The following is a 24,707-nucleotide window of genomic DNA, read 5'->3' as shown; positions in this document are numbered from 1 at the left end:
ACATGACTGGGCAGCAACAGAAGTTTGGTAGAGGGGCATTGACTCCTCCCGCCTCAGGTCTGGGGGAGCAGAACTTCACTAATGCACACCTCCTAAGATCCTTAGGAATCTAGCCCATCTCCTGCAACCATTAGGAGATGCAAAGTAGATATCCATCTGGGTATAATTCGTTTTTGAGGCTTCTTCCAGGCCCCACGGTCCTTATGGTTGGGGCTCTACATGAATTTGAGAGGGGATTTATATGAGGGAATAGGGCTATGAGGGGCACGGGACTTTTAGTCGGGGGTGTTGGGGTTGGTAAGGAAAAGAGAGGGCTGAGTGGGGGAGCAGAAAGCAGAGGAAGATAGGGAGGGAAAGCACTAGTGGCGTCTCCTGGCAACAAACCTCTCTGCCAAACTTCTCTTGGCAGCAGCTGCAGGACTCCCCTCTAACAAATCATAGCAGGTTTGTCAGCTGGAGAAGGTAGTGAAGTGCTAGTGCTTCCCCTCAGCTTTCTCCTAAGCACCCTCCTATCCTCCAGCAAGACACCTGCTCCATCCCATGTCCTCAAGCTCCCCCACAGCCTGTTCCCACTCTCATTGCCAGCCAGAGACCCATCCTATGAAGTCCCCACCCTCTTGGATCCCAGTGATCCATTTCCCCAAATCTTTATGTCTCCCCACCCCCTTCTTATATTCAGCCTCTCTGCCCTCAGACCCTTTCCAAAGGCCCACTCCTACCCTGGCTTGGCCTGCCAGGAGCAAAAGAATGCAGGCGGGGAGGGTCAAACTCAGGAAGAAGTGAGCAAATTATTAGCAAAATGTTCAAACTTTTTTCTGATTTTATTTTTTGTCATCGAACTATAAATTAGAGGTGAACACATTGGTAGCCTGCCTGCCCAGCCTCATCATTCATTCATTCATGCCCGTCACCCCAACCGGGGTATGGGCCGCCAACAACAGATCTCCATAGTCTTCTATCCTGGGCCATTCGCTCTAGCTGGTTCCAGGTATAGCCCATTTTTTTGCTATCAACCTGAAGGTCGCGTCGCCAGGTATTTCTTGGGCGGCCTCTTTTCCGCTTGCCTTGGGGGTTCCACTGCAGTGCGTCCATCTTGTCTCGCTAATGCCTAGTAGGGTCAGGTTGTTGCTCCTCATCTCTGCTGCAACCTGCGCCGTCTTTCCTGACTCGTACATGGTCCTCACGTTCCATGTGCCGATGGTAATCCTCCTGGCTGCAAGAAGGGTGATCGGCTTAGTGGCTTCCTCGCGGCTTTCACCACCCAGCGTCATGCATCTTCGAGTTGAAGACCCTTCTTTTTCCAGGCTAAAAGTCTCTGTTAACTCTATTGTTGGCGTTTCTGTAGCAAGCTGATTTTTACAGGGTGGAGTTGCTAGCCCCACGCCCAACCCTCCTCCTTTACCCTGACTTGGGACAGGCAGATGGCCCCAAAGGACCTCTCTGGTGGAGTTCCTGCCCAGCCTACCTTGAAGAAATACGGATTCACTTCCTCTTACCAAGTTATAACCACCAGACTACTATTATCACCAGCTAGGGAACATGGCTTTAGTCAACTTAATTCGTGGTAGGCCAGTAAATTGTTTTACTAACAAATACAGATCCATTCAAGGAACTGAGAGGGCGTGGGACCAGCAGGGCCCCATGTACCGGCGCATAAGCACAGGGCTCCAGAGGTTGCCAAAGCTGGCCCTGGGGGTACCATTATGGGGAAAAAATTCTGACAGCATGCATGTGGGCGCGCACACATCAAATATGGAATTGTCAGCGTTTTTTCTTCTACATGGACAAATACTCAATGAACAACTTGTTCGCTCTGGTAATAGCAGTCTGGAGGCAACTTTAAACTTGTGAAAAAATGGGTCTCATCTTACCTTTTCCTTTTCTTTTATTTTCTGTTCTACGGACCGACGATTATTTTCGACAAATTGTCTCTGATGACTCAGTAGGTCGTCCATTTTTTGCTCCAACATTTCACGCTATACAAAGTTTAATCATAAATCACAGTGATGCAAGGGTAATATTTATTATTTGTACTACAATAGCAATCCCGCCCCCGCAATCAGGATTGAAATCCCACTTTAGTAGGCAGTATTTAAAAAAAAAACAAAAAACGACATAAATACGAGGAAGTCATGGTCTCTGCCCCAAAACTGCTTACAGTGTTCCATGACTTAGTGAACACTCACACAGGTATCCCATACCAAACTGAGAACAGATTACACTTGGCTAGAAGACAAGTGTGTGCTAAAGTTTTAATAAGTGTTTAGGCACAGGAGATAAATTCAATGCAACTTTAAATTTACAGAGAATCGGCACATTGATTGATCAGAAAAAAATTACTGAACTATTTTGAACATATTTACTAATATAATCTGCAATTCAATCGGATTTCAAACTCATGTAAAGAAGCTAGACTATAATAAGAAAAGCTCTCAACAGTCACATCTAGAGGTTATGGTGACAGCTATGCCAGAAACTCAGGTAATTTACAAGTAGCATCACTGTGACATCAGAAGCAGCAACCAATCAATCTTTCCTCTGCACTTTGCGATCAGTCAGTGAAGTGGAGAGGGCCTATTCACAGGTCAAAAGTTCTCATCGTTAACTTACTTGAACATCTGTATACAAACATGGTAATAACCCTGGATTGACTCATTGTCCCTGGCCTCAACCTACTCGCAGCCAAGACCTTCTCTCAATGGGATCCTCACAGAGGTAGCAAAGAACAGCCATTACCGTACCTCTGCAGAGGCAAATTCTTAACCCCCATTCATATGATGGTATAATCTTCAGCATCCCATATATAGGATGTAGGAAGCAGCAGAATTTTCTAACAAGCAGCAGCATTTTCTAACATTCTTAAGTAGGCAGCAGAATGTGCATGCATAGATAAAATCCCTGACAGCAAAGAGTAGGTGACAACCATCACACTTACAGAAGACATATGTGGTGGTGCCTTTCCCCACGGCAACATAACGTCTTTAATCTAAGTGTGTATGGAGGGGCAGAAAGGGGATGGGAAAAGAGTTAAGCTAAAGAGAAATATGAAGAATCGTGGAATCCATGACTTGCATGAGCTACAATGTTCTACCCAATGCACACGGAAATTGTGGAGCTGCAACAATTGGCAGAGGCCAAAACATTCAGCTGGACTAACTTCCCCATGTTAAATAGGGTGAAAAGCCAATGATTTTCAAAGAAGAAGACAGTGGTGCTGTTAAAATGTGTTTTTATGACACTTTCAAATGGCTTTAGGATATATAAAATATCTGTGTTTCTTAGATATTTGTTATCGTTATTCACTCTACCGCAATAACAATACTGCATTGCTGGCTGCCTCATTAGAGAGCTGGCCTGCTATTTGTTCAGTCTATCAGAGCAACTTATCCATAAAGGAAAACTTTTCAAGGTGCAGATCTTCCCCACAGCACACACCCACGTAACTGGTATTAAAAAAAAAAATTAAAAAAAATGAAAAGGTAGGGGAAAAAAGGAACCAATCACTAATCCCAAAAGTCATAGAGCAGCAGATGATCCACTAGTTTCCATGGTTCTCCTGCTACGTTGTCCAGTATATCAATGCAGTGGCTGACCCACTAAACCAAACAACCACTTCATGCAGTGGCAAGGAAGCTCCTGCAGAGAAAGGAAGTGCTGTGCAGGCTGCTGAAATCTTGCCCACCCTATCCCATAAAGCAAAGTGTAGGCCTCTTCATGGATATGGAAAGATGGGGCCAAATAAGGATTTGCCTCTTAATGAAAGGCTGGGTTTGACTGGCTTTATTTCTTTACTCTTATCAGTGTACACCTGTTTGGCATCTGTTTTAGCTAGCAAAAAAAAATCCATTTTATATGATTAACACACGTTTGCTCCACTAATGCAAATTATTTCAACGTTTCAATTATATCAGAACTATAGCCACAGAAATTTCTTGGCTTCCTTGCACTGAATACAAGAGGGCCTTTTCCCCCTTGATTCTTCTGCAGCAAAACAGAGAGGTCTTGGAAGGACCCAAGATCTTGCATTCTGAGCACTTTAAAACTCTTCAGTAAGGTGTGTGAATTCTTTCCTGTCATGGAAGGGATCCAGAGGTACCACCAGAATTTAGAGGGTCCAAAGGATAGAGAAAAAAATCTGTCCTGGATCATGCAGGTCTGTGACTCTAAGTGGACAGCACTGTTCTCTTTTCTTGTTTATGTACCAGCCTCACAGACTGCAATACAGTTCTACTAATAGGCTTTATTAACTTCTGCCTGTGCTGGTGCTGCATAAGCAAAAGTATGAGATGTTTTAGCTCATATAAAGCTATTTAAATCTTTTAAGGGCATAGGGAAATGGTGGACTTAAATATACAGTAGAACCTCAGAGTTACCAACTCGGGAATGGACGTTGTTCGTAACTCTGAACAAAACATGATGGTTGTTCTTTCAAAAGTTTACAACTGAACATTGTCTTAACATAGCTTTCCAACTTAACTATGCAGAAGAAAAAATGCTGCTTTCCCTTCATTTTTTAGTAATTTAACACAGTACAGTGCTGTATTTGCCTTTTTTTGCGGGGGGTGGGGTGGGGTAGAAGGGATGTGTCTCTGCTGCTGCCTAATTATGTTCTTCCGGTTCCAAACGAGATTTGTGTGGTTGACTGATCAGTTTGTATCTCTGGTGTTTGTAACTCTAAAGCTCAACTGTAAATTATGGAGCCACCATTAGCAAGCACATACATAGTTAAGCTTTGTTGGAGAACTGTGTAATGAATTGTGTTAGTGAAATGTGTACTAAGTAATGTTAGAGAAATTATTATATACAATTCTGGAAGAAAATAGGAATGTTTGCTTTTTGTATGTAGCTCTGCTGCTTGAGATTGTCAGATTTTGCTGAAACAGTCTGTAAATCAGAAAATTGGTTTCTGTGTCTCATCTATAAAGTTCTTGACCAAGCAGATAGCAGGGTAGAGAAGAGAGCTGTTAGCTTTCAGTAAGTCAGGTACAATCCCTCATCCCCCAACCCATCCATTCAATCAGCTAACAAGTTTTTTTTTTTAATCACAATATTAATAAAATTCACTGCTTGTTCTCTCACCTTATTCTTGGCTTTGATTATTTCAATGACAGAAGACCCCAAACTCTTCATATATTCCATAGTTACTAAAAAGCTCTCAACAGTCACATCTAGAGGTTATGGTGACAGAGCTATGCCAGTTACTCAGGTGATTTACAAATAGCACCATTGTGACATCAGAAGTATCAACCAATCAATCTTTCCTGTGCAATTTGCTCAGTAACTCAGGTGATTCATAAGTAGCATCATTGTGACATCAGAAGTGGCAACCAATCAATCTTTCCTCTGCACTTTGCTATCAGTCAGTGAAGTAGAGAGGGCCTATTCACAGGTCAAAAGTTCTCATTGTTAAATTACTTGAACATTTGTATACAAACATGGTAATAACCCTGGATTGACTCAATGTCCCTGGCCTCAACCTACTCCCAGCCAAGACCTTCTCTCAATGGGGTCCTCACAGAGGTAGCAAACAACCGCCATTACCGCATTCTCTGCAGAGGCAAATTCTTAACCCCATTCACATGATGGTATAACCTTTAGCATCCTGTATATAGGATGTAGAAAGCAGCAGAATTTTCTAACAAGCAGCAAAATTGTACAAGTCAGGTACAATCCCTCATCCCCCACCTGCCTATTCAACCAGCTAACAAGTAAAAACTCAAGGCCACAGAAACAGATGAGTACGAAGAATAAAAATTGCAGTTGTAATATAAGTACAACTGCATGCAGCCAGGGAGCGTGACAGCAAGGAATAGCTGCAATGGGAACTACACAGATATAAGTAAGTTTTAGCAGGATAAGCAAAAAATGTATTAATCTGGGTTAGTTATTGTGATTTATGCAGGCGAATCTTTTAATCAGGGCCGGCTCAAAACCCCAGCACGCCACGCACGCGCGTCGGGCGGCATTTTCCCAGGAGGGCGGCAGGCGGGTCCGGCGGACCTTCCGCAGTCATGCCTGCGGGAGGTCCACCGGAGCCGCCAGACCAGCAGACCTCCCGCAGGCATGACTGCGGAGGGGGCGCTCGTCCCACGGCTCAGGTGGACCTCCCGCAGGCATGACTGCGGACGGTTCCCTGGTCCCGCGGCTCGGGTGGACTTCCCGCAGGCATGCCTGCGGAAGCTCCACTGGAGCCGCGGGACCAGCGCACCCTCCGCAGGCACGTCCCCCGGAGCCGCGGGACCAGCGCCCGGCAGCGCGCCCCCTGCGGCATGCCGCCCTGCTTGGGGCGGCCGGATTACTAGAGCCGCCCCTGCTTTTAATTAGGGGGTTAGAGTAGAATATATATGGATAAAGACACAGATGAGGTAGCTTCCTCTACTGAGTCTGCGCAAAGTTACAGAACAGAGGATTAAAAAATAGATGATTGACATAATAGTGGAGAAGAGACAGAGGAAAAATAGCCAAGCATAACAGAGATTTGAGAAGAGTCACCCTGTCCCCAAGAAAGATAACTTGAGCACTTCCTTGTCTTGCCTTATCTTTTTTTGTATGTTTATGTAATTCATACGTGATAGTAGCATTGTCTAAAAACATATATAATAAAGGCTAAAATAAATTGTTTAAGCCTAAATTGAAGTGGATTTGGTTTTCACCCAACAGGTTGACGTTTGCATTTAAAGTGGAACTAAAAATCCCGGTTTCACAGTATAATAAATGAATCTACTTTCCAAGTTCAGCAGAGTTACACTTTAGATTACATTAATTTTTTGCATAAAATAGTTTCTTACTTTGCCAGAGACATTTTTTTTAAAAAAATCACAATATTAATAAAATTCACTGCTTGTTCTCTCACCTTATTCTTGGCTTTGATTATTTCAATGACAGAAGACCCCAAACTCTTCATGTATTCCCTAGTTACTAAAAAGCTCTCAACAGTCTCAACAGAGGTGATGGTGACAGAGCTATACCAGTAACTCAGGTGATTTACAAGTAGCATCATTGTGACATCAGAAGAACCAACCAATCAAACTTTCCTGTGCAATTTGCTCAGTAACTCAGGTGATTCATAAGTAGCATCATTGTGACATCAGAAGTGGCAACCAATCAATCTTTCCTCTGCACTTTGCTATCAGTCAGTGAAGTGGAGAGGGCCTATTCACAGGTCAAAAGTTCTCATTGTTAACTTACTTGAACATCTGTATACAAACATGGTAATAACCCTGGATTGACTCATTGTCCCTGGCCTCAACCTACTCCCAGCCAAGACCTTCTCTCAATGGGGTCCTTACAGAGGCAGCAAAGAACAGCCATTACCGTACCTCTGCAGAGGCAAATTCTTAACCCCCATTCATATTGTTGGTGTCACTAGGCCTAAGTAAACCAAAGTTGTGACTACAGGCCTGAGTGAACCAGAGGTCTTCCATGCTGTGAACTTTAACCAGCCTAAGATGCTAACAGACAGCAAGCAAAATGGGTAACTGTCAGCTGTTTCAGCTTGCAGATGCAGGAGTTTGAAGGGGAGGAGGGGGAGAGGGGGGAGAAAAATCTGTATGCGTTTGTGCTGTGAAGGCCAGAGATAAACATGCGGATGAGAACTTTTCTAACACGCTGAAATGTAATGCCTAATGTAACTGCTGTTGGGAAGGGGTGGGGCAGGGGATCCCGCTGGCTGGGAGCAGGGGTGGGGCAGGCAGGTTTGGCTGGGGTGGCTGTGGGCAAATTGGGGCTGGCTGGGGGCAGGGGTGGACGATGGTCACAGGGGTGGCTGGGGGCAGGGGGCTGGCTGGGGGCAGGGCCAGACCTTGGGGCAGGGGTGGCTGGGGGAGAAGCTGGGGCAGGCGGTGAGGAACCGGTCCTGTGGATAAGGTGGAACAGTCCAGTGCTGTGAACCTTTTTTCCTGGACCTGGGCGGTGTACAGGCAGGGGCTGGCTGGGGGCAGGGGTGGGGCAGGGCAGGCTGGCTGGGCATGGTGTAGTGGCTGGGGGCAGGGACAGTGCTGGGCAGGGGTGTGCACTGGGGGCAGGGGCTGGCTGGGAGGTCAGGGGTGGGGCAGGGGTGGCTGGGGGCAGGGGTGGCTGTGGAACTGCAGGGCACCAGTGGGGCAGGGGCTGGCTGGGGGCAGGGTGGGGCAGGGCTGGCTGGAGGCAGGGAGTGACACGGGCTGGCTGGGGGCAGGTGATGCAGGCAGGCGTGGCTGCGGGTGGCTGGGGGCAGGGGTGGCTGCAGGCAGGGGCTGGGGCAGGGGCTGGCTGGGGGCAGAGGCTGGCTGCAGGCAGGGGCTGGCTGGGGGCAGGGCGGCTGTGGGCAGGGGCTGGCTGGGGCAGGGTGGCTGTGGGCTGGGGGGGGGCTGTGGGGGGCTGTGGGCTGGGGCTGGCTGGGGGTGGCTGGGGGCTGGGGCTGGCTGGGGGCAGGGGCTGGCTGGGGGTGGCTGTGGGCAGGGGGTGGGGCAGGGGCTGGCTGGGGGCAGGGGGGTGGCTGTGGGCAGGGGCTGGCTGTGGGTGGCAGGGGTGGGGCAGGGGCTGGCTGGGGCAGGTGGCTGTGGGCAGGGGTGGGGCAGGGGCTGGCTGTGGGGCAGGGGTGGCTGTGGGCAGGGGTGGCTGCGGGTGGCTGTGGGCAGGGGTGGGGCAGGGGTGGCTGGGGGCAGGGGGTGGCTGCAGGCAGGGGTGGCTGGGGGCAGGGGCTGGCTGGGGCTGGCTGGGGGCAGGGGTGGCTGGGGCTGGCTGGGGCAGGGGCTGGCTGGGGCAGGGGCTGGCTGGGGGCAGGGCTGGCAGGGGCTGGCTGGGGGCAGGGGCTGGCTGGGGGCAGGGGTGGGGCAGGGGCTGGCTGGGGCAGGGGGTGGCTGTGGCAGGGAAGGCGGGGGTGCAGACACTCACACGGGGCTGGGAGCAGGGGTGGGGCAGGGGCTGGCAGGGGCTGCCAGGGGTGGCTGTGGGCAGGCTGGCTGGGGTAGGGGCTGGCTGGGGTGGCTGGGGCAGGGGTGGGGCAGGTGGCTGGGGGCAGGGGCTGGCTGGGGGCTGGGGGTGGCTGGGGGTGGCAGGGGTGGCTGGGGTGGCTGTGGGCAGGGGTGGGGCAGGGGAGGCTGGGGGCAGGGGCTGGGGCAGGGGTGGCTGGGGCAGGCTGGGCTGGCTGGGGGCAGGGGTGGCTGGGGCAGGGCTGGCTGGGGCAGGGGTGGGGCAGGGGCTGGGGGTGGGGCAGGGTGGCTGGGGGCAGGGGCTGGCTGGGGCAGGGGCTGGCTGGGGCAGGGGGTGGCTGGCTGGGCTGGCTGGGGTGGCTGGGCGGCAGGGGCAGGGGCTGGCTGGGGGGCAGGCTGGGGCAGGGGTGGCTGTGGGGCAGGGGTGGCTGGGGGTGGCTGGGGCAGGGGTGGCTGGGGGCAGGGGTGGGGCAGGGGCAGGGGCTGGCTGGGGCAGGGGTGGGGCAGGGGTGGCTGGGGTGGCTGGGGCAGGGGTGGCTGGGGCAGGGGTGGCTGGGGGCAGGGGGCAGGGGGTGGCTGTGGCAGGCAGGGGGGAGGGGGCAGGGGTGGCTGGGGGCTGAGCAGGGGGTGGCTGGGGCAGGGGTGGGCAGGGGTGGCTGGGGCAGGGCTGGCTGGGGCAGGGGTGGGGGTGGCAGGGGGCTGTGGCTGGGGGGCAGGGGTGGCTGGGGCAGGGGTGGGGCAGGGGTGGCTGGGGCAGGGGCTGGGGGCAGGGGTGGGCTGGGGCTGGCTGGGGGCAGGGGTGGGGCAGGGGCTGGCTGGGGGCAGGGCTGGGGCAGGGGTGGCTGGGGCAGGGGTGGGGCAGGAAGTGGCTGTGGGCAGGGGCTGGCTGGGGTGGGGCAGGGGTGGGGCAGGGGGTGGCTGGGGCAGGGGGCTGGGGGCAGCAGGGGTGGCTGGGGCAGGGGCAGGCTGGCTGGGGCAGGCAGGGGCTGGGGGCAGGGGCTGGCTGGGGCAGCAGGTGGCTGGGGTGGCTGGGGGGCAGGCTGGGGGCAGGGGTGGCAGGTGGCTGGCTGGGGGGCAGGGGTGGCTGGGGCAGGGGTGGCTGGGGCAGGGGCTGGCTGGGGCAGCTGGTGGGGCAGGGGGTGGCTGGGGCAGGGGCTGGCTGGCAGGTGGCAGGGGTGGCTGGGGCAGGCAGGCTGGCAGGGGGGCAGGCTGGGGTGGCTGGGCAGGTGGGTGGCTGGGGCAGGGGCTGGCTGGGGGCAGGGGGTGGGGCAGGGGGGTGGCAGGGGGCAGGGGGTGGCTGGGGGCAGGGGGTGGGGCAGGGGGTGGCTGGGGGCAGGGGCTGGCTGGGGGCAGGGGGTGGCAGGGGGTGGCTGGGGGCAGGGGGTGGCTGGGGGCAGGGACTGGCTGCAGGGGGGAGGGGTGGCTGGGGCAGGCTGGGGCTGGCTGGGGGCAGGGGGGTGGCTGGGGGCAGGGTGTGGCTGGGGGCGGCTGGGGGCATGGGCTGGCTGGGGGCAGGGGTGGGGCAGGGGCTGGGGGCAGGTGGCTGGGGCAGGGGCTGTGGGCAGGGGCTGGGCAGGGGTGGGGCACAGGGTGGGTGGCTGGCAGGGGTGGGGGCAGGGGCTGGCTGGGGGCAGGGGGGCAGGGGTGGCTGGGGGTGGCTGGGGGCAGGGGGTGGGGCAGGGGGTGGCTGGGGGTGGCTGGGGGCAGGGGGTGGCTGTGGGCAGGGGCTGGCTGGGGGCAGGGGGTGGGGCAGGGGGGTGGCTGGGGCAGGGGGCTGGCTGGGGGCAGGGGTGGGGCAGGGGTGGCTGGGGCAGGCTGGGGGCAGGGGCTGGCTGGGGCAGGGGGTGGGGCAGGGGTGGCTGGGGGCAGGGGTGGCTGGGGGCAGGGGTGGCTGGGGCAGGCTGGGGCAGGGGGTGGCTGGCAGGCTGGGGCAGGGGCTGGCTGGGGGCAGGGGCTGGGGCAGGGGCAGGGGTGGGGCAGGGTGGGGTGGCTGGGGGCAGGGGTGGCTGGCTGGGGCAGGGGCTGGCTGGGGCAGGGGTGGCAGGGGTGGCTGGGGGCAGGGGCTGGCTGGGGGCAGGGGTGGGGCAGGGGTGGCTGGGCAGGCTGGGGCAGGGGCTGGCTGGGGCAGGGGGTGGCTGGGGGCAGGCTGGCAGGGGGTGGCTGGGGGCAGGGGTGGGGCAGGGGCAGGGGTGGCTGGGGTGGCTGGGGGCAGGGGCAGGGGGCAGGGGTGGCTGGGGCAGGGGTGGGGCAGGGGCTGGCAGGGGGCAGGGGGTGGCTGGGGGAGGGAAGGCGGGGGAGGGGCGCAGACACTCACACGGGGGCGGGGGCTGGGAGCAGCAGGAGGCAGCCGGGGACTCACCAGGCAGCAGCAGGAGCCCCAGGGCCAGAGGTCCAAAGAGCAGGAGCAGCAACAGGGCCAGGAGGCAGCTCACATGGCTCTCGCAGCACAGCGCGGCGCCCCCCGGCGGCCGGGAGGAGGAATTACAGGCTTCCCAGGCAGAGCCCATCAAAGCTTCCCTCGCAGGGAAGCTAGTTAACAAGCGGTTCTAAAACCGCTTCTAAATTTAACAACGGGTTCGTGCGAACCGGGTGCGAACCGGCTCCAGCTCACCCCTGCCTTGGTGTGTGTGTGTGTGTGTATACCAGTGTGAGTGTCCGTTACTGGAAGACGCCCAGACTACCCTGTGAAGCGATTGCTAATGATCAGGAGTAGTCTAACGCAAGCCCGGTAACTAGTGGATCTTTAGGAGATCCGACCCACGGTGGGCTGACTCGGCCTGGCATCGTCCGGCGAGGAAGCTGCCTGGGTCTAGGAATGTGTGAACCCATCTTCCCTCCCCCCCCTTCCTTTCCGTGTGGGCTACTGACAGTCTGATCATCTCACTGGATGCAATCAGAGTACGCGGCGCCGTGTCTCCCAGAGACTAGCCGACGCTCTTTGCTGAAGGGAGGTGTAGGAGAGTCATGGTCATCCCCGTTAATCTCTCCTGTGTGAGTGCCCTGTAGGGAGAGATCCTTAGTTTATGAGCCGCTAGCGCGGACACGGCACCCTCTCTGTGTGTGTAAGTGGAAAATGGGTAAGGGAGAGTCTAAAAATTCTACCTCACCCCCTAAGGGTACCCCAGTATAGTACATGTACGTACATTATGGTCCAAAAACCTGCAGGTATTTAGAGAATTGGAATCTTCACATGTGTGAAAATCCATCTAAACAGTGCCCATTAGAAGGTATCTTCAATCTAGATAAGATCATATATCTCAGAGGAGCTTTTAATCACAAAGAAAAGCCTCTGACACAGTGTGAGCAATTTGTCTAGGAACGGGTTAATTTGAAATTCAGCGTGTCCCAGAGATGAAGGGAAAAGTTATGTGTTCAAGGTCAAGAATCAGCACAGACTATGTTAAGTACAAAAAAAAACTGCTTTCAGCCCCAGCTGGTTGTGGAAAATAGAGACAGAGGCAAACCAAAGGCAATACAAGTTACAGAACTGAGATTGCATTTGCAAAGCTTAACGGTTCAGTGAGATCCAACAGTTTTTGCAACCCTGAAGCCGGACAGGCAGCTGACCTGAACTGGAATCTCTGAAAGAGACGCCGCAGGAGAGTCCAGGGTGTAAAAGAACAGCCATTCCAAGAGCAGAAACATGTTGGAAATTCTGGACAAGCTGTATACAGGATAATCTCCCGTCCACCTATTCCCCCTTCTCTGACCATTATACACAGACGTGGCCAGTCTGGATATGTGTAAGTATTAAAGTGGCTTAAGGCTTGGAGCATTCATATTTTTCCTGAGTGATGTGGGAGTGTTCCCAACACTCTCCATTGTTGTTTTATTATTTTTAATGAAGCTTTAAAATTTGGTTATATGGTGTGTTTTCTTCCCAACCTCCTGCAATGTCAGTCTGATCACCTGACATGAGGAATAAATTGGTAACAGAAATTTGTCACAGTTTGGTGAGCAATTAAGAATGGGGGAGCCCTGTAGAATTTACACCATCTATCTGTTTTACCCTTGTTATTTTATGTTTGCTTTGTTTGGTATTGTTGGTGTTATATGATAAGGATTGTATGGTTAAAGGTGAGCCCTAATAGAATAAGGAAACACTATTTAGTTTTGGTGCACTATCTGGTTTTGGTTCTGTTCTGTTTAACCGGTTACTGTTGTTTTTCTGCTCTGTTCATTTGGGCGTTAGGTGTGTGGGCGGAACTGAACTTCTCGTTCGTAATTCCTCAGGGTGGAAGCCATGTGTGCGATGAAGCTCTGAGGTTGTATTGAGATCCTACTGTCCCGCCCCCCTGTAACGGACAATGTAATAGAAGTAGGAAAAATCTGGCTCAGACTGTAATTTTCTCTGCTCTCTGTGTAATTTTCTTTTCTGTTTAAGTGTCAGCAGACAAATGGGTGGGTCTCTGGGTAGACCCCCTAAAGGGGTTTGGATTATGTGTTAAGTAAATGGCCTTTACCCAATGGCCATGTATTTTTGCCAGGTGGCAAGCCTTACTAGGGAGGACTCTGGTAGTCTTGTGAGTAGAAATGTTTTAGGGAAAAGACCAGAAGGGTGGGGGCAAGTTGAGAAGCCCAGCCTCCTAGCTAAACTGGTAGTGGATGGAAGACCAGGAAAGGGACGGTTCAGCGAGAAAAGCAGGATTGGGCCCAGGCGGGCAGGCAACAGACAGAGAGATTGGAAAACAGGTTGGAAACTTTTGAGGGTGTAGTGGAAAGAAGTGAATATAAGCATGAGGATTTCAAATACTCAGAAGGATATTTGGAATGGTGATTTGAATTGGTAAGTGGCTGTTGAAAGGCAAGCAAGTGATTTAAGGGAAAAGCAAGTGATTTTTAAGGGAAAGTGAAAAGTTAACTCTGTAGTTGCTAGGGGGAACAGCAGTTGAAATTTGTAAAATACTAAAGAGAAAAGTTTTTGGTGTCTTTGAAATGTTTGTAAATAAATTCAGGCAAAGAAAATATGGGGTAATTCTCCTGTTTTGCCTAAAATTAACAAGAGTATGTGTATATTTTAAGTAATGATTGACTGCCCAGAAGGGATAGATCTCTGTTTTTGTCTTTCAGATAATCAAAGAAAACTAATGCCAGCTGAACAGCATTCAACATACCATACCATGCATTTACTAACAGAGTAAAAATTATGTTTTGTGTTCTATGTTCTGTCTTGTGGTGTTTGTCTCGTGGCCAGAATTGTTGTGTTTAATATTTTTATGGGATGGTCTGATTTAAAATCAAGTGGCAGTGTTAAATTGAAATGCAGTTACTTGTTTTGTTACACTTAGAATACAAAGTGTTTGGATATATCAGAAAAATGTGATATACTAAAGTCTAATACATTTTCTTAAGTAAGAGAAAGAAATTTCATTGGCCAAATCTTTTAAGTGAAAATTGTTATTAAAATTTGCATACCAACAGTCTTTAAAAGCAAGGGCTGGGGATTGTGGGAAACTATTGGACTAGAGGTTATATTAAGTAAACTTCTCAAAGTGGGTGTGCTTGTCCTGGTTTGTTTTAAACCTCTGTAATAAGGTTATTTTAGTGAAAGGGTATATGTGGCATACATTGATTAATAAGACTAATGTACTGTATAACAGCAATGTTTGTGTGTTCATGGTATGGAAAAAGGTGTATGAGTGAAGAGTGAAAGTTTCCTTTGTAGGTTAAAAGGCCAAGAAGGAAAAAGAAGAAATCGAGTTAACTGAGAAGGACACTGCTCACAGCTAAGACTTGGCTGACTACCAAGGAAAGGGGGGGATGGTTGCTGCAGTTAAACGAGATTGGTGTGCACCGGGCAGCCCACCCCCTCCTTGGGGACCTTTTGTAAATATTCAGATTGATTTTATTCAAATGTCTAAATGTTGTGGTTATGAATATGTATTAGTTTTAGTTGATGTATTTACCAATTGGGTTGAAGCTTTTTCCTGCAGGAAAGCAGATCCCAGGACTGTTGTGAAATTTTGCTTAAAGATTTTGTACCACGTTTTGGCATCCCTGTGAGTATCAACAGTGATCGTGGAACTGATTTTACTGGACAGATGGTAAAGGAGTTATGTGCAGCTTTGCAGATCCAACACAACCTTCACTGCCCTCACTTGGGACAGTGGAACGCCAGAACGGGACTTTAAAAAATAAACTGGCCAAGATTTGTGCTGAGACAAACTTAAAGTGGCCAGATGCCCTTCCTTTGGCACTGATGAGTATAAGAGCCATTCCCAATCGAAAGACTGGACTCAGCCCTCATGAAATTTTGACAGGATGCCCAATGCGACTACCAGCTGTACCCCCACTAACCCTGGCTCAGATGGACATTCATTTGATGGATAACATAATGCTTAAGTATTGTCAGGCACTAATGAAATGTGTTAAGTCTTTTTATACACAGGTGAAGGAAGCACTACCGAAGGATCCTGTGCAACCCTGCCACTCCTTGGAACCAGGAGACTGGGTCTACATAAAGATCCATCAACGAAAGACTGCCTTGGCTCCACGCTGGAAAGGCCCTTTCCAAGTCCTGTTGACTACCAACACCTCTGTGAAGTGCCAAAGACTGACTGCCTGGACCCAGGATTCTCACTGCAAAAAGACCCCTCCACATCGGAAAAATTTTCCTATTGATGATTAGCCTATTCTTTCTTCTAGTTCTACTGTGCTTCTGGACAGCAGGGAAAAAGGACAAGGTGACGTGCTTGTAACCTCTCTCTTGTCCAATGACAGACCAACTGTGCCTTTAGACTTTTCTAGAAAAAGCAAAGCCATTACAGGGTGATATGTGCTGGCAACCTCTCCCCTGTAGGATGCTAAACCACAATTGTTTTGGACAAGAAGAAGAAACACTCACTCCACTGACATTGCCAAAGTCCAGGAATTCCTGACTAAAAGGACATTAAGAACTGACCCTGGTGAAGAAACAAAGAATTGTACACTGGCAAGAAGAAATGTATGGGACCCATGCTTGGGAATGTGGTATTAATTGGATTTTGGGGTTTAATCTACAGGCTGCACCCTGTGTTTTGGATAAATCCTTCAGTATGTAATAACATTGTCCTTATCAGGTTTTCAAATCACTTCTACATACCCAGATTGCTCACAAGGGGCTGCCATTAGATTAGCACAACAGAGGGCCTGGGTTAAGAGAATTGAGCAGATCCCTGTGGGCTAGGGCCAATATCTCAAAAGCCAAGAACATGATAAGAAATTGAGCCAACTAGAAAAGGCTACTAGCCTTATTCTTGAAACTCAACTATCTTAAGTACAGGCTGGAGTTGGTGAGTTACATGTCATTTCCACCCTTAGTTCTATGACCCAGAAGTTACTGACAGAGATGGTATTGAATATCACTGAGGCTGGGAAGGCATTGCAGTGGGATCTAGTATGTTTAGAAATTCAGGATTTCAAGTGATCTTGAGCACCAGACTTGGCCCACTGCCCTTACAGACACATCAGGAGTACCATCTGATCTGTGGTCATGGAGACATACTTGGACACTTTCTGGATGGAAGTGTGGACATTCACAGTGCTCCTTCCAAGCATATGGAGCGGTTAGGGTGGGTGTGGGCTCCCACATACCGAATCCTGCTGGGTCCATGGGGAGCATGCATATGGGACTAAATTATTCGCCAAGACATCTGGGAAATTAAACCACTTGGTATACCTACCTGATTTATAGTCAGTGCCCCAATCCCTTAGTTGTTAAATGAACATTCCACTCTTTTGTCCATGTGTTCATTCTTGGGTTGGGGGTGACTAAGCTCAAAAGAACAGTTGTAACTATTTTTGCAGAGCTTGCTTCATTGCTTTTTGTCTTTAAAGTTTGAGAAGACTCGCCAAAAGTTTGTTGAGTATTCTCAAAGGGGGAAATTGTTGGTGTCACTAGGCCTAAGTAAACCAAAGTTGTGACTACAGGCCTGAGTGAACCAGAGGTCTTCCATGCTGTGAACTTTAACCAGCCTAAGATGCTAACAGACAGCAAGCAAAATGGGTAACTGTCAGCTGTTTCAGCTTGCAGATGCAGGAGTTTGAAATAGAAGAAGCGGCGGGGAGGAGGGGGAGAGGGGGGAGAAAAATCTGTATGCGTTTGTGCTGTGAAGGCCAGAGATAAACATGCGGATGAGAACTTTTCTAACACGCTGAAATGTAATGCCTAATGTAACTGCTGTTGGGAAGGGAGGGGTGAGGGGAAAAACCGAACAAAAGGCTTACCCAAACAAGGGGGGTATAAATGCTGGAATCCCGCCTGCGCGCGGGTGTGCAGGATTTGAGAATGGTTTTTCTCCCTGGCACCTTATTTGGGCTCAAATAAACCTGGTTTTTGCTTCTCCACACTGGTGTGATAATTAGTGCTACGCACACCGGGCAACGAACCTGCTGTTGCTCCGCCTCGGGCTCTTTGAGCCGGCAACAATATGATGGTATAATCTTCAGCATCCTGTATATAGGATGTAGGAAGCAGCAGAATTTTCTAACAAGCAGCAGCATTTTCTAATATTCTTAAGTAGGCAGCAGAATCTGCATGCATAGATAAAATCCCTGACTGCAAAGAGTAGGTGACAACCATCACACTTACAGAAGACATATGTGGTGGTGCCTTTCCCACAGCAACATAACTTCTTTAATCTAAGTGTGTATGGAGGGGCAGAAAGGGGATGGGAAAAGAGTTAAGCTAAAGAGAAATATGAAGAATCGTGGAATCCATGACTTGCATGAGTTATAATGTTCTACCCAATACACACGGAAACTGTGGAGCTGCAGCAATTGGCAGAGGCCAAAACATTCAGCTGGACTAACTTCCCATGTTCTCAGGCATTCCTGCACCCCTCAGAGTTTCTCCACTAATCTCAACTCAGAGTGCCTGCAAAGTTCAGTAGCTCCACCAGAACCTCCAGTTCTCCTGGTAACCACAGAACCTGAGGGACCCCTATCATACTTCTAAGTACTACAATGTTCCCCGTTTCTTAGCTCCCCCATTGTTCTCTGCATAACACCGGAAGCTCTCTGCCAGCTTTCTTTCTTTGCATGGGAAAGATTTCAAAATGTCTTAAAGAAATTATCAAGAAAATCCCCAGGCAGAAACCAAACAAAACAAATCATTAAACTCTGTGAGTAAAGTTGACAGTACATGTAAGTTTGTTTTTTTTTTAAATTCGTAATGCTGCAGTTATGAAAAACAAACAAAATGAAGCATTAGAAACCAAGGTAATTCAGAGTTAAGATCAAAATAAAAGACAGCCTAACATTTGAAAAGTAGGCAAGATCAGGGCCGGCTCCAGGCACCAGTGTAGCAAGCAGGTGCCTGGGCAGCCAATGAAGAGAGGGGTGGCACGTGCAGCAGTTCGGCGGCAATTCGGCAGTGGGGCCGTCACTCCCTCTTGGAGCGAAGGACCTGCTGCCGAATTGCCGCCATAGAAGAAGCGGCGGTAGAGCTGCCACCAATCGCGAATGCGACTTCTTTTTATTATTATTTTTTGCTGCTTGGGGCGGCAAAAATGCTAGAGCCGGCCTTGGTTCAGATGCAAGTCTGTGACAACTGTCAGTAGGAACACAGCATGTGTCCAAAAGACACTTTGTCCGGACATAAGATAAGCATAAGCTGGGTCTGCAAAAAAGCTTGGAGTTCTCCATCCTTCTCTTTGAGGAGATCTTAGTCTGGAATCATCTCTGGACTCTTCCGGGCCCTGTACCTTTTTCACAGAAAGCTTCTTGTCCGACATGCCAGATTTTGAAAGAGGATGTTGCTGATGAGGCCCAGGAAGCGAGGGACCCAGTACTAGCACTCTAAGGAGCAGAGAAGGCATTTACAGGATGGTTATCTGACCCAGGCCCTGAAGCTACTCTCATTGCTTTACCCATTAAGTACATCTGGAGCAGGGCTTCTCTAGATTTGCAGGTCCTGCAAGTGAAGGACTTGCAAATATGTATTTTGTCTGGGGGAATGTTCCTGGAAAATGCCAAACATTACAGGCTATAGTGCCCGTGTTTGATGGGCAGTATGTAAATCCAGGGGACTTAAAAGAAGCCATCCTGACACCAGAAAGAAATAGCTATTCTGGTTAAAAAACCAAAATGCCAATGAGCAACAACTAGCTATCTCTATCTACACGCTGCACAGAGTTAAAAAGAGCCAGGTATTTTGTTAGCACTGCTCACTGCCCATGTTCATCTCAAAGCCAGGAGGCATGAGAGGAACTGAGTGGTGGCTGGCCTGCTCCACCCTTTTATGCCCTCGGTGCAGGATATGAGGATGCTCAAGGTGCATGAGACTCTGAACATGGGTGAGTGGGGTGCATTGCACACCGTCAGCAAACTGTGGAAATGGATAACCACTCGAAGGGAAAAAAGTTGCAAAGGGACAGCAGTGGTCTGTTCATTAAACCAATAATACACTGGCTTTTACAAATTGTCCTGGAGCCAGTACTAAAAGCCCTTGATCAAAACACCAGTTCAGTATGGAGATCTTATCTCGCAAACTCTTATGTGAAGGACTTGAAAATGGCACATTTTCCAGGAAGAAAGATTAGAGGCTAGAGTCACTGAAAAGGCAGAGTTGAGGTTGTTTGAGAGCCTGAATTATACATTTCCAAATTGATAAATGTTGGGTTGCAATTTACGTTTAACTTAACTTTGAATTTCCCGTATTTTTAATACTTGTTATTTTTAATTACTACAAATTTATTGTAAGGCACTCTCATCCTTGACTCGAGTTTACCCAAGTATTGAGCCTGCGATAGTTTAGAATCCAAGTAACTTTCCCCTGAATTTATGGCAGTTTAGGCTGAAAATATTAAACTATATGACAGTGTCCCTTTAAGGTCACAATTGGCCACCAGGTGTCAATCTTCCTCTATGGAATATTATTGGTAGGGGCCTACGGTCCATTTTGGTCAATTTTACGGTCATAGGCTTTTAAAAACCATAAATGTCATGATTTCAGCTATTTAAATCTGAAATGCCACAGTGTTGTAATTGTAGGGTCCTGATCCAAAAGGTATTGTGTGTGTGGGCGGGGTGTCACAAAGTTACTGTGGAGGGGTGGGGGGTTGTGGTGCTGCTACCCTTACCACTGTGCTGCTGGTGTTGACGGCGCCGCCTTTAAGCTGGGAGGCCGGAGAGTGGCAGCTGCTAGCTGGAAGCCCAGCTCTGAAGGCAGCACAGAAGTAAGGACCCTCAATTTGAGAAACACTGGTCTCCCCCATGAAATCTGTATAGAATAGGATAAAAGTACACAAAAGCCCAGATTTCATGGTCCGTTTGGACAGAAGCCGTGGCCCCGCGCCTGCTGGGGATAGAGAACTCCAGGGCTGTGGGCGCCGGTGCTCTCTGTCCCCGGTAGGCACGGGGCCGCGGCTTCTCTCCCCTGCTCAGGCACTAGGCACTAGGGGCACTAGGCACTAGGCAGAGCACATCAATGAACCGCATTGGGGACCACTGACTTAAACTGACCAGCTTGAAACCCCGCTATACCGCGACCCTGCATTTATCGCCATGGAATTTTTTGGACCCCAAACATCGCGTTATAACGGGGTTTCACTGTACTTACAGTATTAGTACTTTAAAGCAGCCTACACATTCTAATTAGACACTTGATAAGATGCAAATTAGAAAAAAACTATTTAAAAACTGCTTATCAGGTTAAATATGTAGCAATATAAACACATTTTAAAAATCTATTATCAAATTGGAAAAATTGAAAGACCTTTAAAAGTCTGGTTGGCACAATTTATATTTATTTTTTGAACTTGGATAGTGGCTGTAGATCAGTTTCACTTTGTTTTTTACTAGCTTCATTTTCTGATTCTTATGCATTGGCACAACACTGCAGTGTTTAGCCCACAAATTTTGCAGAGGTTCTTTGTCAGGGGTTCTCAAACTGGGGGTTGCAACCCCTTAGGGGGTCGTGAGGCTATGATGTGGGGGAGTCTCAAGCTGTCAGCCTTCACCGCAAACCCTGCTTTGCCTCCAGCATTTATAATGGTGTTAAATATATTTTAAAGTGTTTTTAATTTATATGGGGGTGGGGGACTTGCTATGTGAAAGGGGTCACCAGTACCAAAGCTTGAGAATCACTGCTCTTTGTTTATAAGAACTACCTCCACTGGAATTTTCTAAAACATTATTAAAACATTTCTATTTGGTCTTAAGTTTTGAAAAAGCTGCTTCTGAAGAAAAGCTATTAGAAACCTATATTTGGGGCCAAATTTAACCCAATAGTGTTCATTTAACTTATTCAATGCATGTCTCCCTTTTTGGAAGGGGCCTTTTGTAAATATCATATAGGGTCTTTTTTTTCACATCACTAAAACCACTTATCTAAAAATCAAAACTGTTTTTTTCATGATACACGTGTGTGTGTTTGGGGAGGCTCAGAATCTATAGTTTCTTTTCCACAGACTTCAATGGAATTTTGCACATGAAGAACAGTAGTCATCAATTTCAGATTATTAGCATGTGAAATGAATGATCTGATCATTCTTTTATGAGGACCTATTCCACTGGTACTCTATCTGCGAACAAACAGATGGCAGCCAATGGCAGTTGAGAATTTTCCTTTTTTCGGTCACTGACCCTTCTCCCTGCCCCATCCCCTTCCTCCCCCTCCCAACACCCCCCAAAAAACCCCAGACAAACTAACAAACAAACAGACAAACAAACCAACCAACCAACCCTTCAGGCTTCCAAAGCTGAAACTTCATCTTAGGTTTGCAATTAACTTTACAATGTGACCGTGCATATAAACTAAGCCTTGAATGAAAACTCTTCCCATTTAAACTAACAGTAAGCAAAGGGTGAGTGTTTGAATTGAGATAACTGTCCTGCAGAACAGCATTACCATTTAAAAAATGATCTTTTTCAAAGACCACTTGCCAATGATTTTGGCTGAATTGGATTAAAGCAGAAATCTAAGAAAGGAGACCCATCCATTCACTGAAAAAAAAATGGAGGATACAGACACTGTCCCAAACACTTCCAACAAGGTAACAAAATTTACTGACAGAAAATCTGAAGACCAAAGACAGAATGGCAGAGCAGAAGACATGAAATGGCCTTAAGTCACCTGTCACCTTATCTGCTGAAGATAAGGTTCTTCCTATAGTGTTTATTAAATGTTTACAAAGACTTCCAAGTGGGTATCCTGCACAGCTGCACTGACACTAGGGCTACACTACAGCTTAAGTCGACATAAGGTTTGTTGCTCAGTTGTGTGAAATTAGTCACCCACCTGAGCGACATAACTTACACAGAGTTAAGTGTCGGTGTGGACAGCACTGTGTCGACAGGAGACATAGCTGCCACCGCTTGCGGGGCCCGGAGGAATTAAGCCAACGGGAGACCTCTAGACCTCTATCCCATCGGCTTAGAGTGGCTACACTAGAGAGCTTAAGCTCAGAAGACTTCTCAGTTGAAGAAGCTCCATATGCTCATTCTACTATGGTTCTAGTTTAAGCAGGCAAGGATCTCCCTGAAAAATGACTTCTTGATAGAACAGATTACTCTACAGAACCTGCCAAAGAATTAAATTCAAAAACACAATAAAACAAGTCAGTTTCTGAGCTCAGTTAATTTTTTCATACTGGAAAAACTTTATAAACCAAGAAAATAATTAATAAACATGTATATAGGGTTTTTTACCCAGAGATCTCCAAAAGTCTTACACGTTGAGTAGGTATTTTACTCCCCTTTTATATATAAAACAGTCTTCAATGAAGTCCTTAAACACAGAGGGTTTTAATTCTCTTTAAAAAAAATAAGATGTTCTTATTTACAAAGTAGATTTAAAGTCATAACTACACTTGCAAGATACCTTGGTTCTGTGTTTTTAACTGCTCGATGACGGAAGAATTACCACCATTTTCAGGGAACTTGTTGTTGAAATCTGTCTTCTTTGATCTTAAGCCACTGTGACTAGGAATTGCCTCTTATCCCCATGGAAAATGGGATGAAGTAAAAACCTCTCTTTAAAGGGTTTCTTGACTGCTGGATGAAGGACAGCTGTGTGTCTTTTCTTGTTGCCACGAGAACACTGATGAAGAAGCCTGATGCCGAGCAATCTTTCTGTGACTCTTAGTACTTTGAGGATGAGAATGATTTATTTTCTATTTAAAAAGAGTGGGGGAAAGCATATCTACCTTTACATAGCTGACAATTCATAAGAGAATTAATTCACTTCTGTATGGTGGAAATAAGATAGGGCAATTGGTCAAGCTGTCAGTTGCAATTTTGGATAACAGAGTCCACGACACAGATCGTCCATCAGCACAAAGTACTATATGATTTACACCAGTCTGCTTTTATACCCCCAGCAGTCAACTGACTGGAATACTTTGCTGATTAACATCACAGGCAGCTGAAGAGGGTTGGGGGAGTACTATCTGCAGTTCAGATATATCTAAGCTGGCCAGCATCTCAATGGCAAGAAGTTTGACCTGTGGTTCCTTATATTTAGTATATCAAGTTTTTTGTTTTGTTTTTTAAGAGAGGCATCCTATCAGTTAACATTAAGGTACCTTCCCTGCACATTCCTCACGATCAGATCGGTTTTGTCAAGCTAGCTGTTGACAGGCATAATATTCATTTTTGTATTTCGTTCTAGACTTACTGTGCATTAGAACGGATCCTCATTTGTGTTCTGTGGACAAATATAGCTACATTTTAGACTGTGGGCTCTAGTCATCTCCAAATGTGTGGTGATCCCATTAGCAAGAATTCTACATGTAAATCATTCCACACACAAGAGAGAGACACTCATTTATTTGCACTTACTTTTACAAAATCCCTGGACTCAAAAAACATGCTTTGGCTCTAATATCAGATATTTTTCTTTCCCTAAACCTCTGACTGCCAGAAGCCGGGACTGGATGACAGGGGAGGGATCACTCAATAAATTGCCCTGTTCTGTTCATTCCCTCTGAAGCATCTGCCACCATCCAGAAGCCAGGATAATGGGCTAGATGGACCATTGGCCCTACTGGATCAGACCATTTTGATCAGAAGTTTGCTGACTTCTCTCAAGTTCAGATTTGTTGCTGCTTAAAAGAGAATTAGAAGTACAAGGAATTAGTTACAGAAACAAATAGGGCCCAATCCGACATTTTTAAGAGCCCCCAGTGCACATCGAATGGCAATTTTGGTTGCTCAAGGAATATAAAATTAGGCATAATAAAGATATATCACTAAAAATGTGATTCTAGATGACAATACCACACCTTCAAATAAATATTGGAATCTGTACTTTCACTTCTAGTGATATTGGGTTGTTGTTTAAATTCTTTCTTCTATCAAAGAGACAATTAGCTTATATTTTATATATACACTCAAGGTTTAATATTTCAGAAAACTCATAACTTAAAGAATTATACACAAAGGACACAGAGATGAAGAGCAATTACAACCATTATCCCCTCTTAAAATCAGTCACAGCTCTGATAAGGCTCCCTCTGCTGGACATTCACAAGACTGCTGCCTTTGGGTCCCAATATGCTTGATTTGTGCTCTTAAGCTTCCATTGGCCTGAATAGGCTGCAGCAACTGCCTTTTCCCTTGGATTTGCTGGTACACTTCCAGGGCCCAGGCTCCTAGTTCCACTTCCCAGTTACAGGACCACACAACCTAATTGTCTTAAGCCCCCAGGCCAGCACTGACCCTGCAGACTTAAACACACCCTTTTCCCAGAGCTTCTACATTGTGAGCACTCCAGGTACACAGTTCACCTCTTCAGTGATAGGTAGTAGTTGAACACAGACACACAGACTTTACAAGGGTTCCCAAAAAACACTCTGTTAGCAAGCACAAGAAGTA

General features: G+C 48.4%; 1 long non-coding RNA gene across 2 annotated transcripts; it reads right to left on the bottom strand.

Moving 5' to 3' along the window:
• Positions 1–1,154: 1,154 nt before the first annotated feature.
• On the bottom strand, positions 1,155–23,397 carry LOC120401908. 2 transcript variants are annotated; one of them, XR_005596829.1, is made up of 3 exons: positions 22,714–23,397; positions 1,872–1,976; positions 1,155–1,213 (listed from the first exon to the last, which is right to left on the bottom strand). It is a non-coding gene; the product is annotated as an uncharacterized LOC120401908 (long non-coding RNA). The 2 variants fall into 2 exon arrangements; XR_005596830.1 differs by lacking the exon at positions 22,714–23,397 and adding an exon at positions 6,854–6,915.
• Between the last annotated feature and the right edge of the window lie 1,310 nt (positions 23,398–24,707).

The sequence above is a fragment of the Mauremys reevesii genome, linkage group 3 (genome assembly GCF_016161935.1).
Source record: "Mauremys reevesii isolate NIE-2019 linkage group 3, ASM1616193v1, whole genome shotgun sequence".
Classification (NCBI taxonomy): domain Eukaryota; kingdom Metazoa; phylum Chordata; order Testudines; family Geoemydidae; genus Mauremys; species Mauremys reevesii.
The sequence above is the reverse complement of the archived record's forward strand: the minus strand, read 5'-3'. Positions and strand labels throughout refer to the sequence as shown.